At 39.3% G+C, this 26651-nt stretch overlaps 1 non-coding gene across 1 annotated transcript; it reads right to left on the bottom strand.

Moving 5' to 3' along the window:
• Positions 1–2719: 2719 nt before the first annotated feature.
• LOC130952030 (small nucleolar RNA R71) lies at positions 2720–2823 on the bottom strand. The gene has a single exon (XR_009074212.1). It is a non-coding gene; the product is annotated as a small nucleolar RNA R71 (small nucleolar RNA).
• Positions 2824–26651: the final 23828 nt, after the last annotated feature.

The following is a 26651-nucleotide window of genomic DNA, read 5'->3' on the forward strand; positions in this document are numbered from 1 at the left end:
ATGAAGGCTGTAGGAAAGCAGAGATTCAGAAGGAGCACAGCATCTTCATACGCCTGTCTGAAATTCCCACCAATGATTTACATAAGTATTTTTATCTTTATTTTCTATTTATTTATTATTATTATTCGAAAACTCCATAACCATATATTATCCGCCTAACTGAGAATTTCAAGATGACCATAGCTTGCTTCATACCAACAATCTCCGTGGGATCGACCCTTACTCACGTAAGGTTTATTACTTGGACGACCCAGTGCACTTGCTGGTTAGTTGTGCGAGGTTGTGAAGAAAGTGCTGAGTTACAAACGCGCATACCAAGTTGAATGCTATTGTTGATTATCACAATTTCGTGCACCAAGTTTTTGGCGTCGTTGCCGAGGATTGTTCGAGTTTGGACAATTGACGGTTCATCTTGTTGCTCAGATTAGGTAATTTTCTTTTTGTTTTATTTTCAAAAAAAATATTTTTTTTCAAAAAAATTTTATCCCTATTTTCGAAAAAAATATTTTAATTAAAAATAAATTATTCTATGGCTTCAGAATTTTTAAGAATGGATTCTAGAGTTTCATGAAGCATGTTGAATTCTAGCTGGCTATAAAGCCATATCCAAATCCTTTTGGAATGAGACTTCAACTAATCACCTCAATGCATGTAATGTCATCCTAAAGCTGGCTGGCTATTAAGCCATGTCCAACCCTTGGATTGGAGCTTTAGTCTAACATTGAAAGATTCCTAGAATTCTTCTTAAAAATTTTGAATTTTTTATTTTCTTTTTCATATATGTTTTTTGAAAAAAATAAAAGAAAATACAAAAAATCATAAAATTATAAAAAAAACCAAAAATATTTTGTGATTTTTGTTTGAGTCTTGTGTCATGTTTTAAGTTTGGTGTCAATTGCATTTTTCTTGCATTTTTCGAAAATTCATGCATTCATAGTGTTCTTCATGATCTTCAAGTTGTTCTTGGTAAGTCTTCTTGTTTGATCTTTAAATTTTCTTGTTTTGTGTTGTATGATGTTTTTCATGTGCATTTTTGCATTCATAGTGTCTAAACATGAAGATTTCTAAGTTTGGTGTCTTGCATGTTTTCTTTGCATAAAAAATTTTTTCAAAAATATGTTCTTGATGTTCATCATGATCTTCAAAGTGTTCTTGGTGTTCATCTTGACATTCATAGTGTTCTAGCATGCATCATGTGTTTTGATCCAAAATTTTCATGTTTTGGGTCATATTTGTGTTTTTCTCTCTCATCATTAAAAATTCATAAAAATAAAAAAAATATCTTTCCCTTTTTTCTCTCAAAATTTCGAAAGTTTGAGTTCACTTAGTCAAAAAAATTTTAAAATTAGTTGTTTCTTGTAAGTCAAGTCAAATTTTCAATTTTAAAAATCTTATCTTTTCAAAACTTTTTCAAAAATCAAATCTTTTTCATTTTTCTTATTAATTTTTGAAAATTTTTAAATATTTTCAAAATCTTTTTCTTAATTACATTTCAAAATTTCGAAACTTAACTAACAAGTAATGTGATTGATTCAAAAATTTGAAGTTTGTTACTTTCTTGTTAAGAAAGGTTCAATCTTTAAATTCTAGAATCATATCTTTTAGTTTCTTGATAGTCAAGAAATTAATTTTAATTTTAAAAATTAAATCTTTTCCAACCATATCTTTTTAACCATATCTTTTTATCATATCTTTTTCAAAATTTTATCTTTTTCAAAAATTTGATTTCAAAATATCTTCTTATCTTCTTATCTTTTCAAATTTGATTTTCAAATCTTTTTCAACTAACTAATTGACTTTTTGTTTGTTTCTTATCTTTTTCAAAACCACCTAACTACTTTTCCCTCTCTAATTTTTGAAAATTTCTCCTTCCTTTTTAAAATTCTTTTAATTAACTCCTTTAAATTTTAATTTTAATTTTATTTCCCCTTTAATTTTCGAAAATCATTAACTCCTTTTCAAAAAATATTTTCGAAAACTTCTCTCTCTCATCTTATTCTATTTATTTATTCATTTACTAACACTTCTCTTCATCTCAAATCTCAGCTCCTATCCTCACCCTTGTGTTTGGATTATTCATTCTTCTTCATTCTTATTCCCTTTCTTCTTCTACTAACATAAAGGAATCTCTATACTGTGACATAGAGGATTCCTCTTCTTTTTCTGTTCTCTTCTTTCTCATATGAGCAGGAACAAGGAAAAAGGCATTCTTGTTGAAGTTGATCCAGAACCTGCAAGGACTCTGAAGAGGAAACTAAGAGAAGCTAAATTACAACAATCCAGAGACAACCTTGCTGAAATTTTCGAACAAGAAAAGGAGATGGCAGCCGAACCCAGCAACAATAATGCAAGAAGGATGCTTGGTGATTATACTGCACCTACGTCCAAGTTTGATGGAAGAAGCATATCAATTCCTGCCATTGGAGCAAACAATTTTAAGCTGAAACCTCAATTAGTTGCTCTAATGCAACAGAACTGCAAGTTTTATGGACTTCCATCAGAAGATCCCTACCAGTTCTTAACTTAATTCTTGTAGATCTGTGAGACTGTTAAGACTAATGGAGTAGATCCTGAAGTCTACAGGCTCATGCTTTTCCCTATTGCTGTAAGAGACAGAGCTAGAACATGGTTGGACTCTCAACCTAAAGATAGCCTGGACTCCTGGGATAAGCTGGTCATGGCCTTCTTGGCTAAGTTCTTTCCTCCTCAAAAGCTGAGCAAGCTTAGAGTGGATGTTCAGACCTTCAAACAAAAAGATGGTGAATTCCTCTATGAAGCTTGGGAAAGATACAAGTAGATGACCAAAAGATGTCCTTCTGACATGTTTTCAGAATGGACCATGATATATATATTCTATTATGGTCTATCTGAGTTCTCTAAGATGTCACTGGACCATTCTGCAGGTGGATCCATTCACATAAAGAAAACACCTGCAGAGGCTCAAGAACTTATTAACATGGTTGCAAATGACCAGTTCATGTACACTTCTGAGAGGAATTCCGTGAATAATGGGACGCCTCAAAGGAAAGGAGTTCTTGAAATTGATGCTCTGAATGGCATATTGGCTCAGAACAAAATGTTGACTCAGCAAGTCAACATGATTTCTCAAAGTCTGAATGGATGGAAAAATGCATCCAACAGTACTAAAGAGGCATCTTCTGAAGAAGAAGCTTATGATCCTGAAAACCCTACAATGGTAGAGGTAAATTACATGGGTGAACCTTATGGAAACACCTATAATTCATCATGGAGAAATCATCCAAATTTCTCATGGAAGGATCAACAAAAGCCTCAACAAGGCTTTAATAATGGTGGAAGAAATAGGCTCAGCAATATCAAGCCTTATCCAACACCTTCTCAGCAACAGACAGAGAATTCTGAGCAGAGTACCTCTAACTTAGCAAATTTAGTCTCTGATCTATTTAAGGCCACTTTAAGTTTCATGAGTGAGACAAGGTCCTCCATCAGAAATTTGGAGGCACAAGTAGGCCAGCTGAGTAAGAAAGTAACTGATACTCCTCCTAGTACTCTCCCAAGCAATACTGAAGAGAATCCAAAAAGAGAGTGCAAGGCCATTGACATAATCAACATGGCCGAACCTAGAGAGGAAGGAGAGGACGTGAATCCCAATGAGAAAAACCTCATGTGACGTCTCTCAGGAAAGAAGGAGTCCCCTATTGAGGACCTAAAGGAATCTGAGGCTCATATAGAGACTATAGAGATTCCATTAAACCTCCTTCTACCATTCATGAGCTCTGAAGACTATCTTCCTCTGAAGAGGATGAAGATGTAACTGGAGAGAAAGTTGCTCAATATCTAGGAGTTATCATGAAGCTGAATGCCAAGTTGTTTGGTAATGAGACTTGGGAAGGTGAACCTCCCTTGCTCATTGGTGAACTAGATACATGGGTTCAGCAAACTTTACCTCAAAAGAAACAAGATCTTGGTAAATTCTTAATACCCTGTACCATAGACACCATGACCTTTGAAAAGGCTCTGTGTGACCTAGGGTCAGGCATAAATCTTATGCCACTCTCTGTAATGGAGAAGCTGGGGATCATTGAGGTACAGCCTGCCATATTCTCATTGTAAATGGCAGACAAGTCAGTAAGACAAGCTTATGGATTGGTAGAGGACGTGTTGGTAAAGGTTGAAGACCTTTACATCCCTACTGATTTCATAATCTTAGACACTAGGACGGAGGAGGATGAATGCATCATCCTTGGAAGACCTTTCCTAGCCACAGCAGGAGCTATGATAGATGTTAACAGATGAGAATTAGTCCTTCAATTAAATGGGGACTACCTTGTGTTTAAAACCCAAGGGTGTTCTTCTATAACAATGGAGAGGAAGCATGAAAACCTTCTCTCAATACAGAGTCAAACAAAGCCCCCACAATCAAACTCTAAGTTTAGTGTTGAGAGGCCACAGCCAAACTCTAAGTTTAGTGTTGGGAGTTTAAAACATTGACCTGATCACCTGTGAGGCTCCATGAGAGCCCACTGTCAAGCTAGTGACATTAAAGAAACACTTATTGGGAGGCAACCCAATTTTTATTTATCTAATTTTATTTTTATTTTTATTGTTCTTTTATGTTTTATTAGGTTCATGATCATGTGGAGTCACAAAATAAATACTAAAATTAAAAACAGAATAAAAAACAGCAGAAGAAAAAGCACACCCTGGAGGAAGGACTTACTGGCGTCTAAATGCCAGTAAGGAGCATCTGGCTGGCGTTCAACGCCAGAACAGAGCATGGATCTGGCGTTGAACGCCAGAAACAAGCAGCATCCTGGCGTTTGAACACTAGAAATATACCCTGAGGAAAGCTGGTGCTGAACGCCAGAAACAAGCATGGAACTGGCGTTCAACGCAAGAAACATGCTGCAATTGGGCATTGAACGCCCAAAATAAGCATCACTTCGGTGTTTAAACGCCAGAATTGTATGCAAAGGCGTTTTACATGCCTAATTGGTGTAGCGATGTAAATCCTTGACACCTCAGGATCTGTGGACCCCACAGGATCATCCCAAGGTCTGTGGATCCCACAGGATTCCCACCTACCTCAACTCACCTTCTCTTCTCTTCTTCACATTCATCCTCTCTTTCCCATAAACTCTCTTCCCCATAAACACTCTTCCCCAATAACCCTTCACCAATCACCTCAATCTCTCTTCCCAATTACCCCCCTTCACCACTCACATCCATCCACTCTTTCCCATAAACCCCACCTACCTTCAAAATTCAAAATTTCTTTCCCACCTAAACTCACCCTAAATAGCCGAACCTACTCCCTCTCTCCTCACTATATAAACTCCTCCATCCTTCTTTATTTTCATACAACACAACCCCCTCTTCTATACCTTGGCCGAATACACCTTCCCCCCCACTCTCCTCTATATTTTCTCTTCTTCTTCTTCTTTTCTTTCTTCTCTTGCTCGAGGGCGAGCAACATTCTAAGTTTGGTATGGTAAAAGCATAGCTTTTTGTGTTTCCATAACCACCTATGGCACCTTAGGTCGGAGAAACCTCTAGAAAAGTTAAAGGGAAGACAAAAGCTTCCACCTCCGAGTCATGGGAGATGGAGAGATTCATCTCTAAAGCCCATAAAGACCACTTCTATGATGTTGTGGCCAAGAAGAAGGTGATCCCTGAGGTCCCTTTCAAACTTAAGAAAAATGAGTATCTGGATATCCGACTTGAGATCCAAAGAAGAAGTTGGGAAGTTCTGACCAACCCCATTCAACAAGTCAGAATCTTAATGGTTCAAGAGTTCTATTCCAATACATGGATCACTAGGAACCATGATCAAAGTGTGAACCCGAATCCAAAGAACTATCTTACAATGGTTCGGGGGAAATACTTAGATTTTAGTCCGGAAAATGTGAGATTGGCATTCAACTTGCCCATGATGCAAGGAGATGCACGCCCCTACACTAGAAGGGTCAACTTTGATCAAAGGTTGGACCAAGTCCTTATGGACATATGTGTTGAAGGAGCTCAATGGAAAAGAGACTCCAAAGGCAAGCCGGTTCAATTAAGAAGACTGGACCTCAAGCTTGTGGCTAGAGGATGATTGGAGTTCATCCAACGCTCCATCATCCCCACTAGCAACCGATCTGAAGTTACTGTGGATCGGGCCATCATGATCCACAGCATTATGATTGGAGAGGAAGTAGAAGTTCATGAAGTCATCTCTCTTGAATTCTACAAAATAGCCGAAAAGTCCTCCACCATGGCAAGTCTAGCTTTTCCTCATCTTATTTGCCATCTATGTTACTCAGCTGGAGTTATCATAGAAGGAGACATCCCCATTGAGGAGGATAAGCCCATTACTAAGAAGAGGATGGAGCAAACAAGAGAGCTCACTCATGGATCCCAAGAGACGCATGAGGAAACTCATCACCAAGAAATTTCGAAAATGCCTCAAGGGATGCACTTTCCTCCCAACAATTATTGGGAACAACTCAACACTTCTCTAGAAATGAGGGAGGAGCAACAAAAGCAAGGAAGAGACATAGAAGAACTCCAGGACATCATTGGTTCTTCAAGAAGAAAGTGCCACCATCACTAAGGTGGACTCATTCATTGTTCTTATTTTTTCTGTTTTTTAGTTTTTATGCTATATGTGTGTTTATGTTTTGTGTCTCTACCTCATGATCATTAGTATTGAGTAACTATGTCATAAGGCTATGAATAATTCCATGAGTCCCTCACCTCTCTTAAATGAAAAATGTTTTTAATTCAAAAGAACAAGAAGTACATGAGTTTCGAATTTATGTGGTGACAATAATTTTTGTTTTCTGAATGAATGCTTGAATAGTGCATATTTTGATCTTGTTGTTTATGAATGTTAAAATTGTTGGCTCTTGAAAGAATGATGAACAAAGAGAAATGCTATTGATAATCTGAAAAATCATGAAATTGATTCTTGAAGCAAGAAAAAGCAGTGAATAGCAAAAGCTTGTGAAAAAAAATGGCAAAAAAAAAAAAAAGAAAATGCAAGCAGAAAAAGCCAATAGCCCTTAAAACCAAAAGGCAAGGGTAAAAAGGATCCAAGGCTTTAAGCATCAATGGATAGGAGGGCCCAAGGAACTAAAATCCAGGCCTAAGCGGCTAAATCAAGCTGTCCCTAACCATGTGCTTGTGGCATGCAGGTCCAAGTGAAAAACTTGAGACTGAGTGGTTAAAGTCGTGATCCAAAGCAAAAAGAGTGTGCTTAAGAACCCTGGACACCTCTAACTCGGGACTTTAGCAAAGTTGAGTCACAATCTGAAAAGGTTCACCCATTCATGTGTCTGTGGCATTTATGTATCCGGTGGTAATACTGGAAAACAAAATGCTTAGGGCCACGGCCAAGACTCATAAAAGTAGATGTGTTCAAGAATCAACATACTTAACTAGGAGAATCAATAGTACTATCTGAAATTCTAAGTTCCTATAGATGCCAATCTGATGGGATTATTTTGGTGGAAATGAATTTCTCCCAAAACAACACCAATCTAACCGGCAAGTGCACCGGGTCGCATCAAGTAATAAAAACTCACGGGAGTGAGGTCGATCCCACAGGGATTGAAGGATTGAGCAATTTCAGTTTAGTGGTTGAATTAGTCAAGCGAATCAAGATTTGGTTGATTGATTGGTGAATTGCAGAATTCAAATTGCATTGAAGTAAAGAGGACAAGAAATAAATTGCTGAATCTTAAAGAACAAGAAATTAAATGGCAGAAACTTAAAGAGCAAGAAATGTAAATTGCAAGAATCTTAAATGACAAGAAATGTAAATTACTTGAAATGTAAAGGGGATTGGGACTTGGATTTGCAGGAATCAAACGAAGAGAAATTAACTTGCATCAAACAGGAGAGTAAATGGGAATTGGGATTTAATTGAATTCAAACAGAGAAGTAAAATGAACAATTAAAGCAAGAACAGAAAATTGAAATGGTAAAATGAGATCTCAGGACCCAGAGACTAGAAAACCAAGTCTAGATCTCAATGCCTTCCTAGATCCAACAAGAACAATAGCAAGGGAATTGTAAATTGCAAAGAAAAGTAGATGAGATGCAAGTAACAGAAAGTAAATTCAATTGCAATGGAAATAAACAAGATCAAAGGTGAGATTGAAACAGAATTCCTTCAATTCTTCAACCCAAGATCCAAGACAGTTGTAATTTGAAATTGAAAGCAATAAAACTAAGAGGAAGAGAATGGAATTCTCCTTCCCCAAACTAAGAAACTAAAGATCACTCTGTAACTAAAAACTAAAGGAAAGCTTCTATGAAAAATAATAAAAAAGGGAACCCCCCCGACTAACTTGAATCTTAGCCTATTTATACACTTTCTTCGATTGATCTTCAAGCCTTGAGTTGGGCCCTTGCTCTTGGTGGAATTGGGTTGAAAGAGGCCTTGGTTAATTGCTCTTGAAGTTTGGAGAGAAACCCAAGTGAACCATTTGAACCGGATTTGAGTTTTTGCAAAGTTGGATTCAAAGTTTGAGTTGAAGTTAGGGGGCTAACTTTGAGGCCAACTTTTCATATCAGCACACCACATTTCCTGATGCCAACGTTGGTGCCAAAGTTAGGGAGCTAACTTCAGCGCCAACGTTGGCCCTTCCTGGTGCATAAATGGCGCCAACGTTAGCCTCCAAGTTAGGGGGCTAACGTTGGCGCAAACTTTGGCCAGCCCCTGGGAGGAATTAACATGCCAACGTTAGCCTCCAAGTTTGGGGGCTAACGTTGGCGCAAACTTTGGCTACCCTGGGTGAAAATTGTCATGCCAACGTTAGCCTCCAAGTTTGGGGGCTAACGTTGGCGCAAACTTTGGCCATCCTGGGAAGAAATTTCAACTTTCTCAAGTTAGCCTTCAAGTTAGGGGGCTAACTTTGAGGCTAACTTTGCACCAATAGTTTGTGCCAAAGTTTGAGGGCTAACTTCAACTCCAACTTTATGTTTCCTGGTTCAATTTCACTTGTTTCATTGTCTCCTCTTTGCTTCTAGCCATTCCTTCTTGCTTCAACCTTTTTCCAAGCTTTCTTCACCTATCATAAATCAACCAAACACATCAAAGCTATGCTCAAAATCATGAGATGTTCATTCTATCCTAATATGCACCAATTATGGCATCAAACCTCATGAAATTGCATTAATTTATCTATGGTTGATTCAATCAAAGGAAGCATGAAAATCTACCTAAATTGGCTTGCTTGTTGCTCAAGAAAGTGCATAATTCAAGTGAAAACAAAAGAAAAAGACTAGTAAAACTAGGCTAAGATGACTTGTCATCACAACACCAAACTTAAAGCTTGCTTGTCCCCAAGCAAGAAATGAATTATTAAGAAGAAAGAATGAAATGGAAGAGGATGTTCATGCTAGCAGAAAGTTATTGGTAGTTCATGGGATTTTGTGTGGATATGCAATACTCACTTCTTATTGACTCTTAGGCCTAGAAAGTCTCTTTCAAGCTTCAAGTAACCTATTGCTATGATCTCTCATTATTCCTTTATCCTTGACTATTACTTTGTTCAAAGCTTTATTTGAGTGTCATGTGTAGCAAGTTCATTTTCTTTTCCGTATACTTGACACATTATTCACCATGGACACTTGGCTCACCTTTCCTTTTAAACATTGATGCCCAGCACCTCTTTGGGTTACTAAATGCCTTGTAATTAGGTTGCTCTTGATAGTGGATTTTCAGCTGATGATCCCGGATTAGTTAATCCAAGTCACCGAGTGTTGAAGCACTCCAAAGAGCTTAGTAGTCCAAGCAGATCCTAATACACAGACACCACAGGCATATATTTTTAAGGTTCAAGCTATTGGTGTCCAGCTTTGTTTCTTTTTGTTTTCTTTGATTCTGCCATCTTTTGGCCATCTCTTTTCTTTCTTTCTTTTTGTTTTTCTTTTGAACCAAGGACTTCCTTATTGAGATTCATAGACAGTAAGCCACTCTACACTTAGAATGATACATTCTAGTTCACTTATTCACTAATAGTGAGTTTCTATACAATCACACACATACCACCACTTACTATTATTCTACTTCTATCTAACAGAGATTATCTTACTTCACATTCAAACATTTCTTTTATTGAATTAAAGATGCAGGGGGCAGAACATGCTCTAAGTCAAGTGAAAGTAAACACACAAGCACAAACTTAAACTAGCTTACTTGTTTCAAGATAGACAAACCTAATGCAAAAACTATTAAAATGACAACTTAAAGATGCAAGGACACTTCAAACAGACAGAATGCATGCTTTTTCTTTGTAGTGATGAATAAGGAGCAAGTCCACCTTTTATTTGTCATTGATGACAAGTCATCATATACCCATTTTTCAAGTTAATTTCACTTGTTTTGTTAGCATTTATGCACTTTCTTGCATCCTAAGTAAGTGATTTGGAGTGAAAATGCATAAACTCTTTAAATCAAGCAACCACCATGAAATTAATGTTAATCCATGAGGTTTAAGCTAATTTTAATTGAATTTTAATTGATTTATAAGCCTCTTGAATTTAGTGAAACTTTGAGTGGTTGTTTGGTTTATTATAGGTGAAGAAAAGAAAAGAAAAGGAAAAGCGTGGCATAAAAAGTGTAGCCCAAGAAAAGGAAAGTGTGGCCAAAGAGGAGAGAAGCGTGCCGCATTACAATGGGGGAAGCAACATTGCCCTCCACAAGGGCAGAATGCCCTCTAGGAGAGCAACATTAAGTGACCAAACAATGAAGGCAACTCTGCCCTGCCGACTACAAGGGCAGAGCACAATTTTGTGCCTTGGGACCAAGAGAAAGAGAACCTTGCCCTGCCCTTGAGGAGGGCAGAATCGGGCTCTACAAGGAAGAAAATCAACAAAAAAATATCAACTATGCAAGCCACAAGGTTCGAACAAAGAACCATGAGGAAGCCAAGCTCTAAGACCCATTGCCGTGCCAAGAAACCAAGCAAAAAAATGAGAAGCGTGCGTCCGCCCAGTTTCGAACACGGGCCATGAAGATTGGGAACATTACCCTGCCCTTGGCGCGGGCAGGGCAGAATCATGAATCTGGCGCACCAATTTTGATTCGCGCGCACCAAAATTCCTCCCTGGCAGCACCATGCGCACAACGCTCGTCCAAGGCATGCATCAGCGCGCACCAAACTCCCTGCCCTGCCCTTGGCGCGGGCAGGGCAGCATCCCACGCACAGCGCACAAATTTTGGCGCACCAACTCGCGCCAGACGCGCCAGACTCGCATCATGGCCGCACCAAATCCACGCACCAAGCTTCATTTTTCTGCCCTGCCCTCCACAAGGGCAGGGCAGCCTCCTGGGAGTGACTTTTTGGGCCAGAATTCAAATTAAAAATTCATTTGAATTCATTTCTTCACCAATTCAAAAGCCCATCCAAATCCCATTATCCAAGAATAGAAAGTGTATAAATAGGAGTTAGTTTGATGTAATTAGGATTTTTACTTTTTAGCTACCTTTACTTTTAGCTTTGAATTTTTACTTCTATTTTGGGAGCTTTGGCACTTGTTCTTGGTGACTGAACCGAGAATTCTGAGAATTGGGGAGGGAATTGATCTCTCTTCTCCCTCGTTCTGGCCTTAGCAATTTTACTCTTCTGTTTTCTGAGTTTTGGGTGTGTGAAATTGGGGAAATTCTGTCCCAATTCCCATTCAAGCTCTTTGCACTTTGTTTTCTGCAAAATTCAATTCCAATTCTGTTCATATATTACTTCTTCTTTAATTTTCTATCAATTGCTTAGATAATTCAGATCTGGGAAGGAAATTGGGTTTTCGGCTCTGCTACCTAAACCCTTGGGATCCTGAGATCATAATTCACTCTTGGTTCTTCTGTGAACCTTAGCTGCATTTTATTTTCTTTCTGTTTGAATGCTATCTGCTTCTGATTTAATTTCTGCTCAATCCATTGCTGCAATTTACTTCTTCTTTGTTTAGATCTTGCAATCCCATTCCTCAATTCCCTTTTATATTCAAGCCATTTATCTTTCTTGCCATTTAAGTTACTGCAATTTAAGTTTCTTGCACTTTAAGTTTCAGTCATTTACTTTCTTGCTCTTTAAGATTCTGTAACTTTACAATTCTGTTCTTCAATCTACTGCACTTTTCCCTTCCCCCTCTACATTTATTGTCATTCAATTCTTGTTAAACACAAATCACTCAACCAAAACTTGATTCGCTTGACTAAATCACCCACTAAACTAAAATTGCTCAATCCTTCAATCCCTGTGGGATCGACCTCACTCATGTGAGTTATTATTACTTGATGCGACCCGGTACACTTGCTGGTGAGTTTTGTGTTGGATCGTCTTCCACACATCAAGTTTTTGGCGCCATTGCCGGGGATTGAAATAGATTGACAATGATTAAGTGAAGTGGAGGTCTAGATTAAGCACTTTTTCTTTTCTGTTATTCTAATTCTTACTAACACACTAACTGTTTGAATTTTTGCTTAAACTAACTAAAACTTCATTCTAAGCTCCAGATTGAAGTTCCATTGTATTTCTGGGTTTGTGTGTTTATTGTTGTGTGTTTGTATGTCAGGTATAGGAAGATCTTCTCCTATCATCTCTGAAATTGATCAAAGGACTCTTCGGAGAATAAGAAGAGCTGAAAGAGGGAAGAATATTGTGGGAGAAGAAGAATCTGAGGAGGAATTCCAAGACATGGAAGGAGATACCAATCAACCTGAAGGAGGAGCCAATAATCAACATCAGAGAAGAGTCTTGGCTTCATACACATTTGCAAATGCTAGGCATTGTGGGAGTAGCATTCTTCCTCCCAATGTCAATGCAAACAACTTTGAACTCAAGCCACAACTCATAACTCTGGTTCAAAACAATTGTTCTTTTGGAGGAGGGCCTTTGGAGGATCCAAATCAACACTTGTCCACCTTCTTGAGAATCTGTGATACAGTGAAAACAAATGGTGTACCTCCTGATAGTTACAAGTTGCTACTCTTCCCATTCTCTCTCAGAGATAAAGCCACTCAATGGCTAGAGACCTTTCCAAAAGAAAGCATCAACACTTGGGATGACTTGGTGAGCAAGTTTCTTGCCAAATTCTACCCCCCTCAAAGAGTCCTAAGGTTGAAGACAGAGGTTCAAACATTCACTCAAATAGAGGCCGAGAACTTATACGAAGCATGGGAAAGATATAAGGCTCTATTGAGGAAATGTCCCCCAGAAATGTTTACTGAATGGGATAAGTTGCAAAACTTCTATGAAGGACTCACTCTTAAAGCTCAAGAAGCTCTTGATCATTCTGCAGGAGGATCCTTGCAACTCATGAAGACCACAGAGGAAGCTCAAAACCTCATTGAGATGGTGGCCAACAACCAATATTTCTTTGCTCATCAAAGACAACGCCAACCATCACAAAGAAGAGGAGTAATGGAGTTAGAAGGAGTTGATTCTATTCTGGCCCAGAACAAGATGATGCAGCAGCAGATCCAACAACAATTTGAACAAATGGCCAAAAGGATTGATGGCTTGCAAGTGGCAGCAGTGAGCACCACAAGCCAACCTCCAACCACTTGGGTGCAAAGTGAAGAAACCCAAGAAGAACAACAACAAGAGCAGGTCCAATACATGCACAACCAAAATCCTGGAACAAATGAAGTCTATGGTGATACCTACAATCCATCTTGGAAAAATCATCCCAACCTCAGATGGGGAGACAACCATAATCAAAACCAACAACCATGGCAAAGAAACACAGGCCAAAACAATTGGAAAAACACAAACCACAACCCCCAGCCAAACACTAACCAAAACTCATACAGAAAACCACAAAACAACTACCCAAATTCTAACCAATACCCACCCAATAGCCACCCAACTAACCAAAACACTTATCTTCATCCATCAACACCCCAAAATCAAACCATCTCCCAAGACTCACAAAGAATCACCAATCTAGAGCTACTCATGGAGAAACTAATGAAGAGCCAAGAATTGACAACCAAGAATCAAGAAGCCTCCATGAAGAACCTAGAGAGGCAAATTGGACAAATCTCTAAGAAGATCTCTGTTGAAAAACCATCAAGTTCACTACCTAGTGATACCATTCCCAACCCAAAGGAAGAATGCAAGGTGGTGCAACTAAGAAGTGGAAGAGTGTTAACAGATGGTAGCCAAGGAGCAACAAAGAAGCTTCTGGAGAATGACACTGAGCCAATAAAGAAGGATGAAACCATTAACAAGGATACAATAACCAAGAGCGCTCAAGAAAAGCTCACAGAGGAAGACAACCAGCCACAGACTCTGAAGAAAGGAAAACCAATCATGGAAGAATCAATTCCAAAACAGCATCAAGTGGTGAAGAGCTCAACACCACCACTGCCTTACCCACAAAAAATTTCACAAGGAAACAAAGGATCAGCACTTCCACAAATTTCTTGAGACTTTCAAGAAGTTGGAGATCAACATACCTTTGGCAGAGGCTTTGGAGCAAATGCCCCTGTATGCCAAGTTCTTAAAGGAGCTCATCAACAAGAAAAGAGAGTGGAATGAGAAGGGAACGGTAATGCTCAGTGAGGAATGCAGTGCACTCATTAAAAAGGGACTCCCTCCCAAACTTGAGGATCCTGGAGGTTTCTTCTTACCATGCACTATTGGGAACTTATTCATTAACAAAGGGATGTGCGATCTAGGAGCAAGCATAAATCTAATCCCATATTCTTTAGTGAAAAAGCTTGGCATAGAAGAGGTGAAACCAACAGAGATGACTTTGGAATTGGTGGATCAATCAATAGTCTATCCTAAGGGGCTGATTGAGAACCTTTTAGTTAAGGTTGACAAGTTTATCTACCCAGCAGATTTTGTGATCCTGGATTCTTCAGAGCATGGAAATGATGCCATAATACTTGGTCGACCATTTTTGGCTACTGCTAGAGCCATTGTGGACATAGAGCAAGGAGAGTTAACCCTCAGGATGCATGAGGAGAGCATCATCATGAAAGTCTTCCCAGAATTGCAAAAGGATGAAGAAACGAGCAAAATGAGTAATGATATCCTTCCAAAGCAATCAACTGAAAAGGAAGTGGAACAGAAAAACAAACAGATACAAGAAGAAAAGGGGATTCACAAGGAAGCAGGGGTGATCAGCAAGACGGAAGGCATCACAACTCAAGTAACTGTCAAGAAAGGAAGATCAACAAGCAAGAAAAAAGTGAAGAGCAAGAAAAAGGCTCACAAAGGGTGGAAGAATAAGAAAATCCCAACTGAAGGATTCTCTAAAGGTGATAAGGTGCAACAAGTATACCAACAGCATGGAGCAGAAGATTATTACACTGTCAACCAAATACTTTCTCTTGAGCATATGGAAATTGAGCATCAAAGCACACAGAGAAAGCTAACAGTGAGAGGTGACAAGCTGAGACATCACCAACATCAACCACCTTAAAGGGAGGTTAATGTCAAGCTAATGACAATAAAAGAGCGCTTCATGGGAGGCAACCCATGGTTTAAGATTTCTGTCTTCTCTTTTATTTAATAAGCTATGATCCCTCTGAATATGATCTTGACTTTTCATGCCTGGTAAATGCATAGATCATTTTGAAGCACATGGCAAACTTCTAAGTTTGGTGTACCTTAAGGTACACCCACGTTCATTGTTCAAAAAAAGAGGATTGTCTTTTAGAACATATGCATAATTCTTTTAATGAAGCATATGACCAAACACTAAGTTTGGTGTCTGCATGTGCAACAATGTTCAGAGGATTATTTTCCAATCATGAACTCAAAACCATACAGACAATGGATCATACATCAATATTTTTTTTTTAAAAAAAATGCATCAATTGTGAGATTGGTTTGCACTTGCTAAGCCATCCCCTAAATAAAAGATAAGTTTGGTGCTCACCAACCTTTAACATCTTTAATTAAGGGACACAATTGACCACAAAAAAATATTTTTCATAATAATAAACAAAAAAAAAATTTTTTTTTACAAATTAATTGCCAAAGGCCATATTACTGATCTAAGGCTAGCTATCTTGAATCTTGTAGGAGAAAAAGATTAAGACAAAACTCAAAGAGGGGCCACGGCTAGGAGGAGTTATGTGAGGAAGGTCACATGTGCCTAGGAGAACGTGCTCATGGGGAACAAAATTTGCATGCATGCAACATTGGACACCGAAGTGCATGCAACCAATGGGAGGAGGATCCTCGTCAAGCCTCAACCATGCATGCAAGCCGTCCATCTCATGCATTCTTTAAATGAGCAAACCAATCTCAGCCCTTCATGAACACTCACGGTCCCCTCCTCATTCATTCATTGTGGTCTTGTTGAAAGGCTTGGAAACATGGCCTATTAATAGCTGTTGCATCAACACGGCACTCACATTCCCACTCAAGCCACTTTCATATGAAACCACACTCTACTCCACTTCCAAAACCAACATAATTCCCTTACATCACACATCAAAACCAAACCGAAACTCTTCCCAAACACAACACATATTTCTTCTACTCTTACTTCCTCTTTCTTTTCACTTTAATTTTCAATGGCCTCCTCAAGCTCACAAAGAAGGCCGGGAAAAGAGCCTATGATAACCGAACCTCCAACCTTTGATGCAACCAAATTTAGATCCCAATTCCATGAAGGGAGATATCATAGGTTCATGAAGGCAAAGAATGTCATCTATGAGAAAGGCCTTGATTTGAGGGAAGGAGAATACCCCATCATGAGGCAAATTACTAGAGAAAGAAGGTGGGAACTCTTGTGTGCTCCTCTGACTGACATCAGTGCAGTAATGATTAGGGAGTTCTATGCAAATGCTGCCAAAGAAAACAAAAATAGTGCTCCCTACACAAGTTATGTCAGAGGGGTTGAAGTGAGTTTTAGCCCTGCTGCTATCACAAGAGCTCTCAAGTTGAGAACCATAACCTATCCAGAGCTGAGTTATGAAGCCAGATTGCAACGGGAAAATAATCCTGATGAAATTCTACAGGGGTTATGCATGGAGAATACTGATTGGGAAAGAGATTCAAAGGGAGTTCCAAGTCACATAAGGAGGATAAATCTTACTCCTGTGGCTAAGGGATGGTATGAAATAGTAAGGAGATCTATCCTTCCTACTGGAAATGCATCTTGGGTCACAATCAAAAGAGCAGTACAAAGAATTCAAGGAATCATATGATAAGCTGTATTTCAGTCAAGCTAAAGCATCGGAATATAGTCACAACCTGTATCAATGGAAGAATGTTCATCATACCTTGGGAGAAGTTAGACATGTACAAAGAATGGAGTATGATGAAAACATGCAAGCAAGGTTGGAGTACTTGACCCACAATTTGCCAACACTCAATCCTGAGATCAAGCCATTTGAGCAATGCTCTGAATTCTTAGCCAAGCAACAAGCAAAATCTCGTCAATACACTGAGTCAACCTTTAACACATTGGAAAACTTTGGGCTCAAAGGACTCATAGATTCTGTTTGGGCTAGAAGATATCCTGGAGAAGAGATCCAAGATCACTCCAAGACAGGGAAGAGAAAGAAGAAGAAGGGAGAATCAAGCAGCAGCCATGACCATTAGAAGGTGGCAAAGTTCTTTCATACTTCCTCTTTCATGTCTGTAATAAGGAGATGCACGTCTGAAACATGATATGCCTCCATCATTTATTTCTTTTACTATTTGCATTTTTTTGTTCTTTGCTTTTCATTTTAGTTAGTTAATAATTAGCTAGAAAAATGATAAGTCTGCATAATGCTTGTATCCATCACTTAGCTTAAATATTGCCTTGTTACCCATATGCTTGAATAAAAGAGTTTGGTTTGAATTGAAAAGTAAAATATCCAATGTTGCATGAGTATGAATGGAAGTTGGTGGTGGCATATGTGTTTGATTAAATGCATGACTCATGAAATAAGTGTTGCATAATATCATTCTCATTCAATTGTGAGTTAGATTGCTGTTATAAAAACTCCTATCAAGAATGAAACAACCCTTGGTAACAAAAACAGAAAGAAAAAGGGAAAGAAAAAGCCAAAATGGCAAGAAAAACAAAGAATAAAGGTTGGACACCAATAGCTTGAATCTTAGGACATATGCCTGTGGTGTTCTTGTACTAAGATCTGCTTGGATGAGTAAATTCTAAGGGGTATTTTGAAACCTGGTCACTTAGATCAACTGATTTGGGATGGCCAATTGAAAATCCACAATAAAGAGCAACTTAGATACAAAGCATTTAGTTATCCAAAGAGATGCTGGGCATCAATGATCCTAGGAAGAATTAGCAAGCCAAGTGTCTGTGGTGGAGAGATGTTGAGCAAAAAGAAAGAAAAAAATAAAGCCAAAGGCTATGCTGCAGCATTTGACACCCAACCTATGAAAGAATAATAAGCTTGTTAAGCTTTGTAAGCCAAGAAAAGTTAGCAAGGGAGAGAGTAACAAAGTGAGTCTTATAACAGCAAGTCTAGCAAACCTTTGATGCAAAATGTGTATTATGCAGCAGCAACAATAAATGAGTTGTCATTGTCTGCATAAATGCCCCATAGATCAAGTTCTGCTATCTGCATAATAAGGATATGCATTCTTTTCTTGTTCATCTCATTTACTCTTAATTTTGATGCTTGCTTGGGGACAAGCAAGGTTTAAGTTTGGTGTTGTGATGACAAGTCATCATATACCCATTTTTCAAGTTAATTTCACTTGTTTTGTTAGCATTTATGCACTTTCTTGCATCCTAAGTAAGTGATTTGGAGTGAAAATGCATAAACTCTTTAAATCAAGCAACCACCATGAAATTAATGTTAATCCATGAGGTTTAAGCTAATTTTAATTGAATTTTAATTGATTTATAAGCCTCTTGAATTTAGTGATACTTTGAGTGGTTGTTTGGTTTATTATAGGTGAAGAAAAGAAAAGAAAAGGAAAAGCGTGGCATAAAAAGTGTAGCCCAAGAAAAGGAAAGCGTGGCCAAAGAGGAGAGAAGCGTGCCGCATTACAATGGGGGAAGCAACATTGCCCTCCACAAGGGCAGAATGCCCTCTAGGAGAGCAACATTAAGTGACCAAACAATGAAGGCAACTCTGCCCTGCCCACTACAAGGGCAGAGCACAATTTTGTGCCTTGGGACCAAGAGAAAGAGAACCTTGCCCTGCCCTTGAGGAGGGCAGAATCGGGCTCTACAAGGAAGAAAATCAACAAAAAAATATCAACTATGCAAGCCACAAGGTTCGAACAAAGAACCATGAGGAAGCCAAGCTCTAAGACCCATTGCCGTGCCAAGAAACCAAGCAAAAAAATGAGAAGCGTGCGTCCGCCCAGTTTCGAACACGGGCCATGAAGATTGGGAACATTACCCTGCCCTTGGCGCGGGCAGGGCAGAATCATGAATCTGGCGCACCAATTTTGATTCGCGCGCACCAAAATTCCTCCCTGGCAGCACCATGCGCACAACGCTCGTCCAAGGCATGCATCAGCGCGCACCAAACTCCCTGCCCTGCCCTTGGCGCGGGCAGGGCAGCATCCCACGCACAGCGCACAAATTTTGGCGCACCAACTCGCGCCAGACGCGCCAGACTCGCATCATGGCCGCACCAAATCCACGCACCAAGCTTCATTTTTCTGCCCTGCCCTCCACAAGGGCAGGGCAGCCTCCTGGGAGTGACTTTTTGGGCCAGAATTCAAATTAAAAATTCATTTGAATTCATTTCTTCACCAATTCAAAAGCCCATCCAAATCCCATTATCCAAGAATAGAAAGTGTATAAATAGGAGTTAGTTTGATGTAATTAGGATTTTTACTTTTTAGCTACCTTTACTTTTAGCTTTGAATTTTTACTTCTATTTTGGGAGCTTTGGCACTTGTTCTTGGTGACTGAACCGAGAATTCTGAGAATTGGGGAGGGAATTGATCTCTCTTCTCCCTCGTTCTGGCCTTAGCAATTTTACTCTTCTGTTTTCTGAGTTTTGGGTGTGTGAAATTGGGGAAATTCTGTCCCAATTCCCATTCAAGCTCTTTGCACTTTGTTTTCTGCAAAATTCAATTCCAATTCTGTTCATCTATTACTTCTTCTTTAATTTTCTGTCAATTGCTTAGATAATTCAGATCTGGGAAGGAAATTGGGTTTTAGGCTCTGCTACCTAAACCCTTGGGATCCTGAGATCATAATTCACTCTTGGTTCTTCTGTGAACCTTAGCTGCATTTTATTTTCTTTCTGTTTGAATGCTATCTGCTTCTGATTTAATTTCTGCTCAATCCATTACTGCAATTTACTTCTTCTTTGTTTAGATCTTGCAATCCCATTCCTCAATTCCCTTTTATATTCAAGCCATTTATCTTTCTTGCCATTTAAGTTACTGCAATTTAAGTTTCTTGCACTTTAAGTTTCAGTCATTTACTTTCTTGCTCTTTAAGATTCTGCAACTTTACAATTCTGTTCTTCAATCTACTGCACTTTTCCCTTCCCCCTCTACATTTATTGTCATTCAATTCTTGTTAAACATAAATCACTCAACCAAAACTTGATTCGCTTGACTAAATCACCCACTAAACTAAAATTGCTCAATCCTTCAATCCCTGTGGGATCGACCTCACTCATGTGAGTTATTATTACTTGATGCGACCCGGTACACTTGCCGGTGAGTTTTGTGTTGGATCGTCTTCCACACATCAGTCATGCTTTTTCTTTCTTCTTTCATAGACTTGGTTGTTGATGTTCCCTGTGTCCATGTTTGTTGTCTGTTGACCTCGCCAGAACCCAGCTTTGTTCATCGTCTCCTCTACTCTATCTTCAAGGCTCATGGCTTTGTTTGCTTCTATTTCACTTTTCTTTTTGAAGAACTCATCATATGTTGGGAATGCTAGATCCATGTTGTGCAGATGTTCTCCAATATAGTTCAGTTTGATTTGACTATTAATGTTGTAATCGGCTTGGACTTCATATCTTGCATCTTGGAGAGTTGTAAACTCATTGAGAGCCCTCATGGTTTCGGCCTGCATTTGTGCTAACTTCCCAAATGCCTCATGAGATTGAAAGGCATGCTCCTCTTGCATCGCAATGAATTTTGACTCAAATTCATTTTGTTGGTTCATCATTTTTAGCTGCCATTCTTTTTGTTCTTGTTGATGCTTCAAGTATTGTGAATGGTACTCTTCTTGCCTCTCTTGAATTCTTGTGTATTGGTGTGACAATCTTCCAATTGCTTCTTGCATTTGAGTCATATCCATATTGCCATGTGGGACAAAGTGCGGCTGTTCCTCCTCCTCTTGTGGTTCTTCTTCTAGGTGTAGCTCATCTTCTTCCATTGATTCTTCTCTTTGCCTTCTTCCATGTGATCTTCGGCCATGATGTGCTTCGGGAGTTATTGTCATTCTTTCAATGGTTATGGGCAGGCCTTGGCTTATCCACTTTGGATTCTCATCTTCTAATGGTACTTTAGCCCTCAAACACAACCTCCAAATGGTGCTTGGGTAGTACAACCAAGACCCGGCCGCATTCTTCTCAGCAACCCGTTGGATATCTTTTGCAAGAATCTCATGAACTTTGATCTCTCCTCCCACAATGATGCAATGTAACATCATAGCTCTCTTTCTGTTAACTTCTGAAGTGTTTACTGTGCCCAGGATTGATCTTTTTATCAACTCGTACCATCCTTTTGCTTCCGGGGTGAGGTTATATCTCTTCAAATACTTATATTTGTTCTTGCCATCCCCTTCCCACTCTGAGTCTTCCATACAAATGTCTCTAGCGATCTCATCATAATCTTGGTCTTCATTCAACCTTTGGAGGTATCCTGGTTCATCAAAGCGGACTGACTTTAGTCCCAGGACTTTCTTGATTGCATCCGAGCTAAAGTCTACTTCCACTCCCCGCACATAGCTCTTGTACGTTGGGGGTTCACGCAAGTCAATCATGGGGACATTTGCATAGAACTCTCTTATGATATTGGCATTGATTCGGGTGGCTGGTGATACAAGTTCCTCCCACCTCCTCTTTCGAATTTTGTTCTTCATTTCTTGGCATTCATCATCCGGCAATAAGAATGGAATTTCAGGATAAATTTTTTTCTCGTTCATCCATTCCATTTGCACTTGATGGTCCCAAGACTTGAATCTCCCTCGGTCGTATTCACGGGTGTTCTCTCCCACCATGGGTTCTTTACCTTTCCTTCGTTTGGTTCTTGAGGAGGAGGCCATGATCACTTAGTTGGTGGAGTTTTTTTTTTTTTTTAAGGTTAGAGGGGAGTGTGAAGAGTGTTGGAGAGTTTGATGTGAGTTTGGAACAAAAAGAGATGAGACCGAACTGGTTGGGGCAAGAATTGATGAAGGGAAGTTTAGATTGTTGGAAAGAAGTGTTGTACCGAGCTTATGATGAAGGATGAAAGATTTGAGGTTTCAAGACCACAAGGATTCGGTTATGTGCATGGCTTAAAGGTGGTGAGTCTTTTTAAATGAGCAATGAAGGGCTAGGATGTAATTGGACTTATGGGAATCAAAGGTATGTATGTAAGGATGAATGAAGACAAAATTTGCTCCTTGCCTTGCCTTTGCCGTGACCATCTTCTGAGGAATGGCAGATTCTCTTTTTGATGTGATGATATTTTGTCCTCATGCTATGCTTTCCTTTGTCTTGTCTCTTTCATTGAAGATTCTTTGACTACCTAATCATCACAACAAGACAACACACATTAGCTTATCCAACCGTGGCTAGAGTTGTTCTTTTTATAACAAAACAAATATTTGAACCGTGACACTCTCTTAGGAGGACACCAAACTTAATGTTTGGTCATGTATAAAGAAAATAAGTCTCTTCCTCCAATTAGTGTAATTCAAATGTCAAATGTTCATAAGAATTGTTTTTGTTACACTTTCTTTTTCTCTCTTTTTTTTTTCATGAAGGATCAATTGTGTCTCTAAGTTGGTGCATCAAAGTTTGATGGACACCAAACTTGTTTCTTGACAAAGGGTGCCTCACAATTGATGTCTTTATTACCGAAAAAGAATTTTTCTATTTATGAAATTTTGGAAAATAACAATTGTATGATTATTGATGCATGAATTCCTAGTTTTCATGAAATGATGTGAACACCAAACTTAGTGTTTGGCTATATGCTTTATCAAGGCATTTTAAGCATGTAAAACAAGATTAGTTGTAACATTGGTTTAGTGTGCTTGAAGGCACACCAAACGTCAAAATTCTCAGCATATGTTTCAAAAGCAATGCATGTAGTCCATGGACATGTTCATGAAAAGGGAAGAGGATTCATGCTCAAATGATCATATCTTATTGAATTTAAAATGACATGAATCTTCAATCATGGGTTGCCTCCCATGGAGCGCTCTTTTATTGTCATTAGCTTGACATTGAGGCTCTCTTTTATGGTGGTTGGTGCTTGTAGGGCCTCAATTTGTCTCCCCTGACTGTGATCCTCTTCTTTGTTCTCTGGTGTTCGATTTCAGCATGCTCTAATGAGAGTATGTTACTGACAGTATAGTAGTTCTCAGTTTGTTGATTTGACCCCAGCTGTTGATATATCAGCTGCACTTTGTCACCTTTGGAAAGCCCCTCTGTTGGAATTCTCCTGTTCTTCCAACCTTTTTTTGTTTTGTTTCTGTGTTTCATCTTTCTTTTTGTTGATCTTTCTTTTCTGGCCATGGGCTTCTCTTGGGGACCTCTCTTCTCAGTGGCTAATATTCCAATATCTTCTTGGACTTCTTCATTAATTTGCACAATCCTTGGCCTTGGGGTGTTGCTGTGCCTTTCCTTGTCATTTTCTTCCTTCAGCTGTGATTCTCCCTTATCAATTTCCATATATTCTTTCTTCTTTTCACTAAACTGTGCCTCTGGTAAGACCTTCAGAATGACACTCTGATCATGCATCCTGAGAGTTAACTCCTCCTTCTCTATGTCTATGATGGCTCTAGCAGTGGCCAAGAATGGCCTTCCTAGTATAACAGAGTCACCATCGTCCTCGTCTGACTCTAGAACCACAAAGTCAGAAGGATATATGAAACTGTCCACCTTGACCAACAGATTTTCAACTACACCCCTAGGGTGCACCATTGACTTATCTACCAGCTCCAGAGACATTTGTACTGGTTTGACTTCCTCTATGTGCAGCTTTTTCACCAGGGAGGATGGTATTAAGTTAATACTTGCTCCGAGATCGCACATTGCTTTAGTGATGGTTAATTCCCCAATGGTACATGGCAACAGGAAACTCCCTGGGTCCTCAAGCTTGGGAGGAAGCCCCTTTTGAATCAAGGCCCTACATTCCTTAATAATCACTATGGTTTCTTGCTCATCCCATCTTCTTTTCTTGTTGATAAGCTCCTTCAAAAACTTGGAATATAGAGGCATTTGTTCAAGAGCTTTAGCTAAAGGAATGTTAATTTCCAGCTTCTTGAAGGTCTCAAGGAATTTGTGGAAATGCTGGTCCTTAACTTCCTTGTTGAACCTCTGAGCATAGGGCAGTGGAGGTGTGATGTTCTTTCCTATTTGCTGCTGTCCCTGAGTCCTTTCCCTTGAGCTATGTGATTGGTTGTCCTTCTCTTTGGTGCTTTTATTTGGCATCACAAATTGCTCCTTAGCTTCATCTGCCTTTGTTTGCTTCTCATCCTCTGTTGGTTCTTTGATGCTCTCTGTTTGCTTCTTTGTAGTGTCATTGTTGCTCATCAATGTTCTTCCACTCCTTAATTGTATCGCCTTGCATTCCTCCTTGGGATTTGGGATTGTGTCACTGGGCAGTGAGCTTGAAGGTCTCTCAATAGAGATTTGTTTGGAGATTTGCCCGATCTGCCTCTCTAGGCTTTTTATTGATGCTTCTTGGTTTTTGGTTGCCATTTCCTGATATTTCATCATTTTGTCCATCAAGGTCTCCAGGTTTGTGAGTCTTTGGGATTCAAGTGGTGCTTGTGGTGGGTTGTGAGTTGCAGGTGGTTGATGGTGGGCATTTTGGTTAATGGGTTGGTTATTGGATTGGTATTGGTTGAGGTTGGGGTAGTTGTTTTGAGGTTTTCTGTAGGTGTTTTGGTTGGTTTGATGCTGGTTGTAATTTTGGTTGTTTCTTGGGTTGTTTTGGTTTGAGTTCCTCTGCCATGGCTGTTGGTTTTGGTTGTGAGTGTCTCCCCATCTGAGGTTGGGATGATTCTTCCATGAAGGGTTGTAAGTGTCACCATAGAACTCATTTGGATTAGAGTGCATGTACTGGACTTGTTCCTGCGGTTGCTCTTCTTGAACTTCTTCATTTTGCCCCCATGTGGTTGATGGTTGGCTAGTGTTAACTGCTGCAACTTGGAGGCTATCAATTCTCTTGGTCATTTGCTCAAATTGTTGTTGAATTTGCTGCTGCATTAGTTTGTTTTGAGCCAGGATTGAATCTACTCCTTCTAGCTCCATTACTCCTCTTCTTTGTGATGGTTGGCGATTTCTTTGATGAGCGAAGAAATATTGGTTGTTGGCCACCATATCAATAAGTTCTTGAGCCTCTTCTGCAGTTTTCATGAGTTGCAAGGAACCTCCAGCTGAGTGATCCAAAGATTCCTGGGACTTCAGTGTTAAGCCTTCATAGAAGTTTTGCAGCTTCTCCCATTCATTAAACATGTTAGAAGGACATTTTCTGACTAGAGCCTTGTACCTCTCCCATGCCTCATAGATGGGTTCAGTTTCCATTTGTGTGAATGTTTGTACCTCGGCCTTCAACCTTATAACCCTCTGTGGTGGATAAAATTTGGCAAGGAACTTGGTTACCAAATCATCCCAGTTGTTGATGCTGTCTCTTGGAAATGATTCCAACCATTGAGTGGCCTTGTCCCTGAGAGAGAATGGGAATAGCATCAATTTGTAACTGTCAGGAGGCACTCCATTAGTTTTGACAGTGTTGCATATTCTCAAAAAGGTGGATAAGTGTTGGTGCGGGTCTTCAAGTGATCCTCCACCAAAAGAGCAATTATTCTGAACCAAAGTGATGAGTTGTGGCTTGAGTTCAAAATTGTTTGCATTAACATTTGGAGCCAAGATGCTGCTTCCACAATGTCTAGGATTGGCAAAGGTGTAGGAGGCCAAAACTCTCCTCTGAGGTGGATTGCCATTGTTGTTGTCTGCTCCACCTGGTGGATTAGTTGAATGTTCTTCCATATCTTGGAATTCTTCTTCGGACTCTTCTTCTCCAACAATATTCTTCCCTCTTTCTGCTCTTCTTAGCCTCCTGAGAGTTCTTTCATCTTGTTCATGAAGATTTAGTGTGCTTCTCCTTGTACCTGACATACAAGCATAACAAAAGAAATTCACAAACCAGTGATGTTTCAATTTACTGCTAAATTGAAGTTTTAATTAGTTTAAGCAAAAAATCAAACAGTTAGTGGGTTAATCAAAAATAAAGAAAAAGTGCTTGATCTAATTTACCACCTCACTTAATCATTGTCAATCTAATCAATCCCCGGCAACGGCGCCAAAAACTTGATGGGATTATTTTGGTGGAAATGAATTTCTCCCAAAACAACACCAATCTAACCGGCAATTGCACCGGGTCGCATCAAGTAATAAAAACTCACGGGAGTGAGGTCGATCCCACAGGGATTGAAGGATTGAGCAATTTTAGTTTAGTGGTTGAATTAGTCAAGCGAATCAAGATTTGGTTGATTGATTGGTGAATTGCAGAATTCAAATTGCATTGAAGTAAAGAGGACAAGAAATAAATTGC

This window comes from Arachis stenosperma, chromosome 9 (assembly GCF_014773155.1).
Source record: "Arachis stenosperma cultivar V10309 chromosome 9, arast.V10309.gnm1.PFL2, whole genome shotgun sequence".
In the NCBI taxonomy this organism is placed as follows: domain Eukaryota; kingdom Viridiplantae; phylum Streptophyta; class Magnoliopsida; order Fabales; family Fabaceae; genus Arachis; species Arachis stenosperma.